General features: G+C 41.4%; 1 long non-coding RNA gene across 3 annotated transcripts in view; it reads left to right on the top strand.

The window, feature by feature from the left end:
• The window catches only part of LOC144225217 (uncharacterized), a 200,705-nt gene that overhangs the window by 62,903 nt on the left and 124,121 nt on the right, over nt 1-13,681 (top strand). For 2 of the 3 annotated variants that reach the window (XR_013333236.1, XR_013333238.1), the window contains exons 2-4: nt 7,866-7,937; nt 9,406-9,470; nt 12,016-12,501. This is a non-coding gene — a long non-coding RNA (uncharacterized LOC144225217). Of the gene's footprint in view, nt 1-7,865; nt 7,938-9,405; nt 9,471-12,015; nt 12,502-13,681 lie in introns of those variants that run through there. The other variant, XR_013333237.1, reaches the window with a different exon arrangement.

Here is a 13,681-nt window from a genome sequence, read left to right on the forward strand (position 1 = left end):
TTTTTTTTTTTTTTACCCTTCCCTGGGCCAAGGCCCCAAGAAGTAGATTAAATTCCTTAATAAAATAGTGGATTTAGGTTGCAAACCTTCAGCTTTTATTACATTAACTGTTTAGTTCTGCTTTTGTCAAATTTGTTGTTATCTAACCAACTGACATGGTGCCCTTAAAATCTTGGCTCTCATTCTAACCTAGAAATGTTTTAAATTTTCGCCCTGGATGGAAATGACTTTAAATTCGACATCAGATGCTGAAGGGTGCAGTGCATTGTTAATTTCCGTTTTGTAACTATATTTCATTTAAATAATTTTTTTCATTTCTTCACTGGGAGATGACAAAAACCTATTTATGTATAGAATTTTTAAGCAGTCACCCATACTGGCTCTTTATTGCAACTGCGCGATTCCCAGAGGAAGAACTGAAGAATTGAGGTGGTTTTGGTTTTTCGAACGTGTAATTTTATCCCTGGATCAGATTCTGTGAATTTAGTGAAGAAGGCTTTTTGGAGAATGCGCGGGAACCATTCCTAACATGTTGCAGGTGGAGGCAAAACCGGGAATGTGACTGAAAAAGGCTAGAATAGGGTTGGGCTTTCGTATAAGATCTCTTTCTAGAAAATTTAAGCATTTCTTACGTTTAAGAGTTAGATAGAGGGGATGGTTGCACAACATTGTGGAGGTACGAAATGCTACTAAATTGGACACTTAAAAGTGGTTAATTTTATGTCACGTGAATTTTACCTCCTTTTGAAAACGTGAAGCGTCCCTTACCAAGAATTTTTCATTTTCTTTTTTTGAAAAGTCACAGAAGAAACCCTTAGATAATAAGTAACCATAATCTGGGTGTGGTTCCAGTTGGTGCTGGACGACTCTCGGGTCTCCCTCTGGTGGCCAAATTAAGGAACGTGTCAAGATGTCGGAAGGCCTCTGAACGTGTCTCAATTATATGTCGAAGCACACGTACCAGGCTGCCGTGTTAAGAATCGCCCTCTCAATACCTTGCTTCGTGGGCATTTTGCCTTACTCGTGTGCGTGGTGCAGGGCTGTTTTACCGAACTAGGATCACAGATGTGTCGCTTCTGCGGTGTCACAGGTATAAATTAGTCGTTTAAAATTTACCCCTGAAGCTCAGAGCAGAACCAGAAATACTGTCATTTCTCCTAGACCTCAACCCCGAGTTAAGTTGCTCATTTAAGTGTTTAGTTTCAATAGAGCATAAAGCCCTGGAAGAAAGCCAATTCTAACAGTAGCTCTGGAAGAGCTATTTTTACACGCAAGAGGGGAGGGCTGGCTTTGTCTAGTGACTCACTCCTCTGAGAAAGACTGAGGGCCAAGGTAGTCTTTGAAATGTACAGAAATAGGGTGAATCCAGCATTCGAATGTGTTTATATGAGGTTTACGAATCTCATTATTATGGGAAGACACCCAGTATACTGGAGGCCGGGTAATCGATAGGGACCTTCGCGTTGTTGGATTAACTCCTGGGATTTTCACACCTTTCGTTTCATGTGCTTGAAAAGCTTCTCCCTCCCCTGTCTCTTCCTGCTTACTGATGAGCCTTGCCTCGTGTGTCACTTCCTCAGAGAAGCCTTCCTGAACACTTGATCAAAACTAGATTCCTCCCCCCCTGTTATCTTCTCACAGAGCAGCATCTTTTTTTCTGTTCTGTTTTTTCTCGTACTGGCATACTAACAGTTATATTTGTTTTCTTGTATATGCTCTTCCTCCCTCACTCCTTTCTCAGTCCCCTCTGGGCCATGTCTGTCCGGTCAGAACGGTTATAACCAGCTTTTGGCCAAAAACTAACAAGGAATAAATGTGAATCTCAAATTTGAGTTAAAATCTCAAATACCGTATCTCTAGCCTTAGTCCACTACTTTCTGGATTCTTCTTTTGTACCTCGGAGCTTTTTCAAGGCTCAGCCTGTATTCTTTTTTCCTTGTGAACTCTCAGCTACTGATTTATTTTCTGGTTCCTCTTCCCATGTGAGAGCTACTGAGTGGAATGGAATCTTTATAGTTTTCTTGATTTACCCCCCCTCCCCCAACTTCCCCCTAAAGAAACTGCATAGAGTCTGCCTTTTCTCATCTGTAGTACTTGATTTTACTCTGGGATGGGGTTTCCCTGGGTTTTGATTTCTGAATCCGGAGTTTTCTGCATGGCGTTCCCCTCCTCTCTCACCAGGAAGAAAGGGCTTACTGGTTTTCTTCGTCAAAAGAATCTCCTCCTCCCTTCCAGGGACTGAGCTAGGTTTTGCCACTGGCAGAGTCGGGAGAGGAAGAGATACACTCATCCACGCAGATTTAAATTCCCTGGAGTTTCCAGTAGACCGTTTCTTTGCATCTCTGAGAACCTTCAGACTAGGTTACAGTGGTTTCACTGGACTTCGCCCAACACTACAGTAATCCCTCTGGGGTGTTTCTTTACCCGGGCAGATTGACCACCGTTGTTACCCTGTTCCCAAAGCTGTGCCAGGGGTTGTAGGCCTTGTGTGATGGGTGACTTCATTCGGAATTCATTGGATGGTTTTGACTGACGGACCGTTGTGTAAACTGGTAGAATTTTCCCAGCTGCTTCCTTCTAACTGTCATGAGGTTAAAAGAGGCCAAACATGGAAGTCAGGAAAGGTCAAAGCTCTCAAGTCCTGGTTTTCTCCATTTTGTTCTTCATCTACAAAAAGGACATGTCCACTTTGCAGAGCTGTAATGATCATAATGGCATTTATAGAGCAATATCTTTATGTCAGTTATTGTTCTAGGTAGAGAATTCTACGGAGTGTGTGAGTATATATATACTGAATATGGAAATGCACGCACATACGTATAATCCCAGCTACCCTCTGGGATATAATCCAAAGCTACCGTTTTCTGGTCTCACTGCTGAGCACAGAGAGGTTCGGTAACTTGCCCTACCTAACACAGTCGTAGGTGGCAGAACACGTACACAAGGCCAGGCTGTTTGCGTTGCAAATCTATGCTTTTAAAACCCTAGTCCCTCTTCCTTGGCGCAAGGTGAGTCTTACTAAATATTAGTGTTTTTTTTTTAAATTTCCTCCCTAATTTCCATGAAAACGCTCATTACTTCCTCAAGATATTTTAATACAAAACCATTGACACTTAGAACCAACACAGTCCCCTGCTTTTTCAGATAAGGAAATGCAAACCCAGAGAGCTTGAACTGTTTTGTACCGTGTGGCTGGATTGGACCAGATCTTAGTTCTCCTGACTAACCTGTGAGGGAATAATGGCTCTCCATATTAGCGTGTTCCGTTTCCTTCCTCTTACCATTTTTGAAAAGGGGGAAACAATTTCTTTTAGAATCTCTCTGCTGCCCCCACCTTGCCTTCTGCAATTAAATAACACATGCTGCACTAGCTTAACTAGATGGAATGTGCTGCTTCTCTGCCAGAGCGCACGGAGGGAGAGAGCTAGATTTTGCCACTGGCAAAGCCAGGAGAGGGGAAAATTAGTCAGCACTCCTCTGTTCTCTCTCACTCTTTTCTCTCTTGCTCCATTTCCTACTTGTTTCTGGCTCCCGCTGTCTGTTCCCTTCTCTGGATTATGAGTATCAGACTCTTGCTGGTGCCCATAGACTAATAAAAATTCAAACCCCGAACAGGGATAGCAGTAGCAAGCTGGATTGTCAGTAGCTGCCTAGTCGTCTTTTTCCTCCCTGGATGAGCAGTAGAGAGAGCCCTGAAATCCTGCCTTCGTGGCACTGTTATCGCGATACCTGCCTTTCCTATTCCTGATACAGTTAACCAGTGCTGGCCATAATTTTCTCACCTCCATATGAAATATTATCTTTCCTATTGTCTTCTCACAAGGAATTTTGGCTTGAACCTGAGGAAGTACCGTGATAAGGCTCAAAAGACAGTAGTGTTTTGGTTTATTTTGTTCAGCTTAACATAACATTTCCAAGGATCGCATATATGTCTGTGGTTGCAAAAGTGCAACATATCTTTACAGTCTTTGAATAGCGCTGTTTTAAAAGGTCACGATATGTAGTGTTAGGCTGTAAGTACAGATAGTATACGTTTCAAAGGAAATTTATGCTTTTACTATCAGAGTAGAGGAAGTAGGGATTTTTTTTCTCCCCTTCTTCTTCTTCCCCTTAGCAGTTTTCTTTGAGATGAACCTTGAAGAAGTAATGGGAGCCATACAGGGAGCTTCTGGCTGGACTACTTGATGAATGATGAGTAATAGAAGTAAGTCTGAAAAGAGAGGGGGAGGTTCAGATAGAAGAAGTTACTGATTTTAACAATACTTAAAAATAAGTTTATTGAGTTTCTACAATTGTGAGGGTTTCTTGTTTTGTTTTGTGTTTTGGCATATGCAATATACCATAATCCTTCCACAGAACTTGGAAGGGGAAGACTGAGACTAGGCAACTTGCCCGAGTCCTCATAGAGAAAGCACAAGTCCTTTCTAGGAATTCATAGCTACACAGAGAGACAGAAAGAGACCTCAAATTGTTACTCACTGTTCTAAGGGCTGTAATCGAGATAAGTTCAAGCTGTAGTTTGTTGCAGTGTCGGGAGTGATTATCTCAGATGACGAGCTGAGAAGGCAGTGGAGAAGAAGCAGTCTTGAGGAAGATAACAGCCGTGTAGCTAGCGCTGGATACTGAAGCCGTAGGAGTGTGCGCTATGACAGGCTGGGGAGGGACGTGTCTGTCAGTGGGAATGGAGTTTAAGGGCACAGTGATCTGAAATGGAATGTCGTACTGGGAATGTTGTATAAGAAGCCATGTGAGTGGAGTAGAGAGTAAAAAGGGGAGAGCATTGGGAAGTGAGGTTGGAGAAGCACGCACGCTAGATCGCTAAGTCTTGGGTGCGGTGCAGTGGTGTTTGTACTCATTCTTCCTGGGGTTTTGCCTCAGCACTCCGTCTAAAAAAATAGACATTTTGTAGAATTCCAATACGTTTATTTACAGAAGCCACAGAAGCATCCTCAGAACACCCTGGAATTAACATAGTGCTATAACTATGACAGGCAAAGTGGAGCCACTGAAGAATTGTGGGTTTACACAGGACTCGGGGAAAGTCCCTGGGTGAGTTGGTCACTCTAGTTTTAAGCAGGAGTGTAATGATTCTAGTAGCAGTTTGGAGGATGGAATGGGGAAGCAAAGGGAAGACATGCAGGTAACCAAACAGTTACCAGAAGGCTACTGCATGCCCTCTCGGTAGGATAGCCAGGCACTATTTATCTTATTTTAGAGAAACTGAAGTTTCAGAGACACTCAGAAAGTTTAATTTGTCCAGGGTCAGGCGGCAGTAGGTGGCACCACTGGAATTTGGATCCAGGGCTGTTAGACTCCAACGTCCCAAGTCCTGTTCATTATATCCAAAGGGAGGTCCCTGGAGGCGGGGAGAGACTACTGCTTAAAGCTGGGGAAATGATAGGGCAAATGAAAATGTGAGGGAAGAAGGAGGAGAACACAGAATAGTGGTGAATATCTGTCTACACTTAGGGATAGGAAGAGAAGAAGGAGCCATATCTTATATGATGCAAGGAAAGAGAGAGACGTCATAAGAGCGTAGTTTGATTAAAGAAAATAGGGAAGGCGGGCACCCGGGAGGCTCAGTCAGTTAAGCATCCAACTCTTGATTTCAGCTCAGGTCATGCATGATCCCATGGTTCGTGAGTACAAGCCCCGCACTGGGCCCGTGATGACAGCATGGAGCCTGCTTGGGATTCTCAGTCTCTGCCCTTATCCCACTTACGTGTGCACACACGCTCTCCCTCAAGATGAATAAATAAACTTAAAAAGTAAAAAAAAGAAAATGGGAAAGGTGATTTCACAAGGGAAAGTATGGTCCTGAGTGTCCAATATGGTAGAAGCTGAGGACAATGAGAACTATGAAAACATCGCTGGGATTAATTTTAGAATGTTGTTCATGAACTTTTTCAGGCAGGAGCCACTTTGGATTAAAGGAATGTGGTCACTTTGTAATGTCAGGTGGGCTTAATTTCTCCGACTTTCATTCCTTGTATGTTTCAGTCTAAGGATGGGCCACAAGAGATACTAATGTGGACGATTTTGATGCCCAGAGGGGCACAGCAGTCATTTTGGTTTTTATTTCAGAAGATGGGGGCGGGTGCGTTTGTAGCTCCTCTAAGTTGTCTCTTGGCTGCTGGCTCACCTCCTCGTGGTGCAGCTGCCCGGCTGCACCTGCCCCGCCCTCCTCCGGAGCCTCCCTCAGCTCCTCTGACTCCTGGGCCACTGCGTGTTTAACTCTGTGACAAAGAGTACCAGCCTCTCCCGTCACCAGGGCTGCAGGCAGTGAGAACCGACAGGTGTTCTGGTTTGTGCTCGTGGGCTCTGGCTTGTCCTTGCTCTCCCCTATTTTATATCCATCTTCTCTTTCCAACTGCTTGACCCACGTTGTCACACACCAGCACCAGACAGAAGCCAACAACCTTACAGAGACTATTCACCTAGATCTCATAATGATCGAAAATCTATGTGTGTGTGTGTGTGTGTGTGTGTGAGATATACATATATATGTATTAGTTTATATATACGTATATATATGTATTAGTTTATGTATACGTGTATATATATATATGTATTAGTATATATGCAGTATATACCTTGTGGTGGTTTTCCTTTTTTGGTTGAACTCTGATACAATAAGAGATGTGGAAAAAGCAACAGCAGGAGTAAATTACTCTCCGGAAAAGTATGGCGGTCGTATGGTGTCTGTTGAGCCCCTGTTACTTGCCTGTGCTTGATTAAGAGAACAGAGTGAAGAGCAAAACTGATATGGATAGGAGACTATGGTCTAGATAGAGAGACAGAGGATGAGAAAGTAAGCGTACAAATGGTATGAATGCTCTGAAGGCAAAAAACAAAACAAAACGCCCTCCCCCCTCCACCAAATGACGACAAGATTCTAAGATCCACACAGAAGGGATACATTGTTTAGACTGAGAGATCTGAGATTTTCCCCCTTTGTGATCTTTATATTGAAATCTGAAGATTAAGCAGGACTTAAGAAGATCATTTTAGGAAGAAGAGAATGGCATGCCATGGCCCTGAGGTAGAAAGGGTCCAAGGTGTTCAGGGAACTGTAAGATTCCCCAGCAGTTGGAGTCTGGTAAGAGAGAGTGACCTGAAGCAAGACTGTGGTCAGTCAAGGATTCTGAAATTAATCCCAGGAGTAATGAAAAGCCATTTTTCAATAGTTAAGATTCTCTGGTTGCAAGGAACAGAAACACAAATCAAAGCAGTTTAAGAGAAAAATGGATTTTTATTGGCTCATATAACCAAACTGCAGGGGGTGCAGGAATGAGGTGGCCCTAAGGCGTTAGAGAACAAAGGATGTTACGAGAGTCAAAACTTCTTTTTCATCTTCACACATCATCACATTCGTTTATATACTTAGATTTTTAATGAGTCTGGATCCACAAATCACATCTTCATAGCTTTCCCTCTAGTCTCCAGTATGATCCTTAATACATCAAATAACTCTGAGTTATAAACCAGTTACCCTGACTGGAGAACTAGAGAAGCAACTGACAGCAATTTCTCACATCCTTACAAAACCTCTTTCTCACAAAGAATTGCTCCAGATTTTGAAAACAGCATAATTATGTCACTTTCCTCATGTCTGGATAGTAAAATACATTTTTGGACCAGACTTCTGATTCTTTTCCCTGCAATATTACAGTCTCACCCCACTTGTGTTGTGGTACAAAATTCTGCTAAATGCATTCAAACAACATTTTATTTTAAGTCCGTTCTGAGGACTTCAGTATTGTTAGAAGCTAGAATTATAGCAGTTTTTGTAGGGTCCAAGATGCACTAGAATGGTGAAAAGCAAGCTTGAGATTATATTGGTTTTATCTGTTTTCTCTTACCAGCTTTTTTCCCCAAGAAACAAAATCAAGCCCACCTCACGTTAGCAGCACTGACAAGAATATGAGAAGAACAAGGTATTCACCCTTGGGTGGGAGAATTTACCTAAATGACCGTATTAATCAAAACTCGTTTTACTTGTAAGTATCAGAATCTCCTGAAACTGACTTAAAAAGAGGATATGTCGGATAACATAGCTGAAACATTCAGGAATAGAATTGCTTCAAGCACAGCTAGGTGTTTGAGCTAAAATGATTTCAGTGGGTAATGGCTTCATTCTGAAGCAGGGTATTTCCAGGTATTGGCCCCTTGCAGCTCAGCTGTAGACTTAAATTTTATTTATTTATTTGTTTGTTGTTTATCGTTTATTTATTTTGAGACAGAGAGAGCGAGCAGGGGAGGGGCAGAGAGAGAGAGAGAGAGAGAGAGAGAATCCTAAGCAGGCTCTGTGCTGTGAGCCCAGAGCCTGATGGGGGGCTTGAACTCATGAACCATGAGATCGTGACCTTAAGCTGAAATCAAGAGTCAGACATTTAACTCACTCAGCCACCCAGGCACCCCTAGACTTACATTCTACAGCTTAAGCAGCTGCAGCCAAAGAAGGACTTTACTCTCCATATGGTTTAGCATTCCAGTCCAGACATATCTCTAGATCATTTGAACTGGCTGTGAGTGGGACGACGGAGTATAGGCCTGGCCAGTCAAGTGCCCACTGTGAGCTAGGGCTGGAAATGGAGGCAGCCTCACTTGAAGTACATGCATTGAAAGTGGGATTGGGAGAGTACATCCTGGACGGGCAAATAAGAACCCGATGCTCACAACAGTCAACCCCTTGGCTGTTCCACACTGTGCAGACTCTGGTTTGCCCATTTAACATAATGCAGCCATTCACATGAACAAAAAACAAACAGCCGTCTCCAAGGGACAGTGACTTAGATTGTCCTTTAGTAACCTGTCCTGTTCAAAGTTCACAGCATCTAAATGTCACCAATTCCTTTTGTTTGGACTTAAAAGTACCTTCTCATGATTTTGGAATTTAGCTACATAGTATCTTTGAGCATCCTGACACATCTATTGCACAATTATGAAAGGAAGAGAGCATTACCGTAATTAAAAGCTACCATTTTCAAAGAAGAAAGGGAGACAATGTATAATGGCTACTGGTCGGTGGCACATATCATATCCTGAAAAACAGGATTAGCAGAAATTCTTGCCTTAACAGTAGTGTGAGTTCCTTGGTCTGTTTGTCATAGGTTCTGTTATCTGAAAAGCCTTCCCTTTTCCTTATGTGGTTGCAGTTGAGGTGGTCATTAGGGAAGATTCTTTTATTTATTTATTTTTTTGCCAGCGAAATTCCTTTGGGGAAGGTTTGGGGGACTTGAGTATTAATTGCCTTAGGGGTTGAGTAATCATAGGGTTTTGTTTGCCAGGACTGGGGTTTCTAAAGTAATATAATTCCCTTATAATAATCGTACTTTTTTTTTTTTCCTTTTCACTTTCTCTAAGCTTCTGATNAACCAGAGTTCTTTTTTTCTTCTCTTTTAGAAACAAACATTGGTGCCTGGCCGCCCACTAGCTTGTAGCTTTTTGACTTCTAGCATGGCCTTGAGGTGAGGAGACAGAGCTAATCAACCCTTTCTTTCCTGGCTACATTCCAGCTAGTGGCTCTTTGCAATTAGAACAATTGTCCCCTTTGTCAAGCAGGGAATGAATAATAGGAAGTGACTGGGTATCCGTGGGATTCAGTGTCTTGGTTTCCTTAGCATTTACTTTGGCTTCAAGTATAAAATTTTGATGTTCTAATCCAGGAAAGCCAAGATTGTCAGCCATCTTGGATTATTATTATTATTTTTAAAGGTTTATTTATTTTCGAGAGCACGCACGAGCAGGGGCGGGGCAGAGAGAGAAGGTGATAAAGAATCCCAAGCAGGCTTCGTGTTGTCAGCACAGAGCCTGATGTGGGGCTTGAATGCACCAACCATGAGATCATGACCTGAGCCGAAATCAAGAGTCGGTCACTTAGCCAACTGAGCCACCCAGGCACCTCTTGGATTATTAACCATAGGAAAAACTGTATTTTCTATCTTTCCTGTTTTTAAACAGACTAGCTTCAAAGCTTGGCTCTTCCTCATTGGACCTTACCAGAAAGTAAACATTCCAACATAATGAACACTCTCTCAGGTTCTCTGAACATATTTTCTATCAAGTCTCTAAACATCCAGCCTGGTTTGTTTGGTACATGGAAAGTCGTAAGATAAAATAGGCAGCAGTTTAACGACTCACTTTCCTATCCAAAAGCAAAAATTGATAATCATTCCTGTCTAGGGAATGGGACAATCCTTACTACCGTGCCCCTCACCCCACCTCAATTAGCCAGTTCCACGTTTTAGGGTCGGTTGTTTTTAATATTGTTTTCCTCATACCATTTGAAGCCATTATGTCTCTATTATAAGACCAGCGACTCTTGGGTGGCTCAGTCGGTTAAACGTCTGACTTTAGCTCAGGTCACAAACCATGGTTCATGAGTTCGAGCCCAGTGTTGGGCTCTGTGCTGACAGCTCAGAGCCTGGAGCCTGCTTCAGATTCTGTATCTCTCCTTCTCTCTCTGCCCTTCCCCTCCTCATGCTCTGTCTCTCTCTCTCTCTCAAAAAAGGAATAAACATTAAAAAAAAGAATCTAAATTGTAGATGCAATTTAATTGTACCTTAAATTGTATTATACCAAAAAGGTAATATATTAACTCTTGTAAGTGTCCAGGGACAGCATTTGTCTTAGTATGCTAGCGCTATGGTAACAAATTATCACAGAATGGGCAGCTCGAAAAACAAATGTATTTATTTAGTTCTGCAGGCTGGGAGTCCAAGATCAAGGTGTCATCCATTTGGTTTCTCCTCTCTCTTCGGCTTGCAGATGGTCATTTTCTCGCTGTGTCCTTAGTTGGCCGTTTGTCTGTGCGCCTGCATTCCTAGTGTCTCTTTCTCTTCTTAAAAGGACAGTTAAATTGGATGAGGGTCCACCCTTATGATCTCATTTAGCCTTAATCACCTCTTTAAAGCCTTATCTCCAAATACAGTCACATTGATGGTTAAGGCTTCAACATAGGAATTTTGATGATAGAATTTATAACCACTGTTTTCACGTGCATTTGGACTGAGAGCCAAAATGAGATCATCAGGATTCTCTAATTTTTTATTTTCTAGTCTGCTGGTTTTATGTTCAATCAGGCCTTCATGTGCTGGCCCTTTGACAATTTTCCATTATACTCTTATGACCTAATCACTCCAGGTGAAAGATAACATCTTTTTCTCTATAATTTCAGTAAGAAATTCTGTGGTTGCCTCCTACTGGCCTCGAACGGCACACGTGTGTAGACTCGGAACAACCAATCACTAGGGCCAGGACAATGGGATACATCAAATGTCCAAACCGGGGTCATATGCCCATTTATGGACCCAGAATGGAGGGGAAGTGCCCAGACTTGAACTGTAGGAGCTCAGAGTAGGGACGAAGGTGTTTCTCCAAAGGACAATTAGGATGTTCCTAGCAAGTGAATGGGGTTGATGGCAGGCAAAATCTAACAAATACTACTCCATGACTTTTAAATTTTCTTCTAATGCCAAGATGCTATTACTCAGTCCTGGGTCTCTGCATATTTTGAACCATGCTGATCTGTTGTTTTATAGGACAAATGCTTACATTATTTTTAAAATTCCAAGTTCTCTCCATAAGCCTTAGCGAGTAAAGGAAACACGCAATTAATTTTGGAGCACGGAAGTGCACGTGTACTGAAGTACCTTCCTCTACTAAAAGTGCTAAATTGGACTCTCAGAGGAACCATGCACCAGCTGTCATCTTAAGAAATACAAAGTTGAACTTCACTGTCAAGGATCCTCATTCTGAGATTTGTTAGCTAAGATGGTCCTCTGCTGGTAGCCATAAAAATAGAATTCTGTAAATGTACAAATGGCCGCTCAAAAAGAACATGCATTTTCACATAGGGAAGAACAATGAACTTATTTATTGATTAGAATGTATTGATGTTGCTGTCTTCTGTGTTTAGAGATAGTCTATTTAATAATTACTTCTCTGTTTTTATAAAAAAATCTCTGCACTCACTTGTGTAGGTAAATGTTAATCTGTAATTTTCTTTTTCAGCTCCAGCTTCCTGTTAACAACTTCTGTGGTATTTGCCATTCTGCTTCTTGGTTTTGCAAAACTATTTGCCAAAACATGATACTTTTGTTTTCCTGCTGTTCATAGCAATATCACCAGTGTTCATCAAAATTCAGGAACAGCCCCATTAGGATATAGTGTTTTTATTTTTATTTTTTTTAACCACTTATGTTGTTGCTATGGTAAGCTATTAGGTAGAGGATTATAGATTATATGGAGGGTTCTATATTGGCAAATGTTTATAAATGTTAGGATGCTCCACTTTCTGCCCTTTCTGTGTCAGGTGTTAGCTTCATGCAATATCTCCTTTTCCTTAGTTGTAAATTCAATCTTGTCATTCATTCATTTATATGCAGTCACTGCATTTCTCTTCTCTGCATGACCAAGAATAAGAGGTATGTCTCTTGAGCAAATGTACTCCGCTGAGAGAATCCCCCTAATTAAACTTTAGGGAATGAATTCACGTTATTTTGGGGATTATTTTTTTCTCATTTTATCTGTACTAACAAAATGGTTAACTTCGACTGGACAGAAATGAAATTTGGCATGGCACTGTCTAGAATACGTGAACAGAAATGGATGATATACTGTTAATACTGTTTCCCTACAGGGATTAAGACTGGAGGCTCTGGTTGGCCTGGAAAGTTGGTGGTATCTTTTACATTAAAAAACAAACTTTCAGATTAATATGGTATTTGTATTCACAAAAGTACACACATTTTAAGTCTACAGAGCAATGATTTTGTGAATTGTCACAAGGGGAACCAATTCCTCTGACCACCCCCAAGCCAGGAGATAGGACGGCAATATTCCAAACTCGTCTTATTCTCCCCCAATCGTACTCCCTTCTCCCAAAGGCAAACAACTATCCTGAATACTAAAAGTATAGATTTTTAAAAAATGTTTATTTATTTTTGAGAGAGAGACACACACAAAGAGTGTGAGAGGAGAAGGGATAGAGAGAGAGGGAAACACAGAATCCAAAGCAGACTCCAAGCTCCGAGTTGTCAGCACAAAGCCCAACATGGGGCTCGAACTCAAAAACTGCGAGATCATAACCTGAGACATAGTTGGATGCTTAACCAACTGAGCCACCCAGGCGCTCCAAAAAGTATAGATTTTTTTTTAAAGTAGGCTCCACGCCCAGCATGGAACCCTGTGTGGAGATTGAACTCACAACCCTGAGATTAAGACCTGCATTGAAATCAAGAGTCGGATGCTTAACTGACTGAGCCACCCAGGCTCCCCAAAAGTATAGATTAATTTCCCTGTTTGGGAGCTCTATGTGAATTTTATTCTTTGTGTCTGGCATTTTCCTCTCAACTTTTATTTTTTTGTTTGTTTTTTCTATTTGTGAGAATAGATATATTTTGTTGCACATACTCACACATTTGTTGCTGTATAGTTCTGCATTCTAACCATAATTTATTTTTTCAGTGTTTTTATAAGCAATGCTCCTAGAAACAGTTTTTTTATCATTTTATCTTATAAACTTCTATGTTAATTCTTTTTTTTTTTTTTACCATGAGCATGACTTAAAGACAAAAATAATAAAACAAACAGTACTTGATGAAGATTGCTCCAAATCCTTAACCGTCTTAACCTTTTGACTGTCTATTCTTCCATCTACTTTCCACAATTGCTTTTT

The sequence above is a fragment of the Crocuta crocuta genome, unplaced genomic scaffold (genome assembly GCF_008692635.1).
Source record: "Crocuta crocuta isolate KB4526 unplaced genomic scaffold, BGI_CrCroc_1.0 scaffold262, whole genome shotgun sequence".
Lineage (NCBI taxonomy): Eukaryota > Metazoa > Chordata > Mammalia > Carnivora > Hyaenidae > Crocuta > Crocuta crocuta.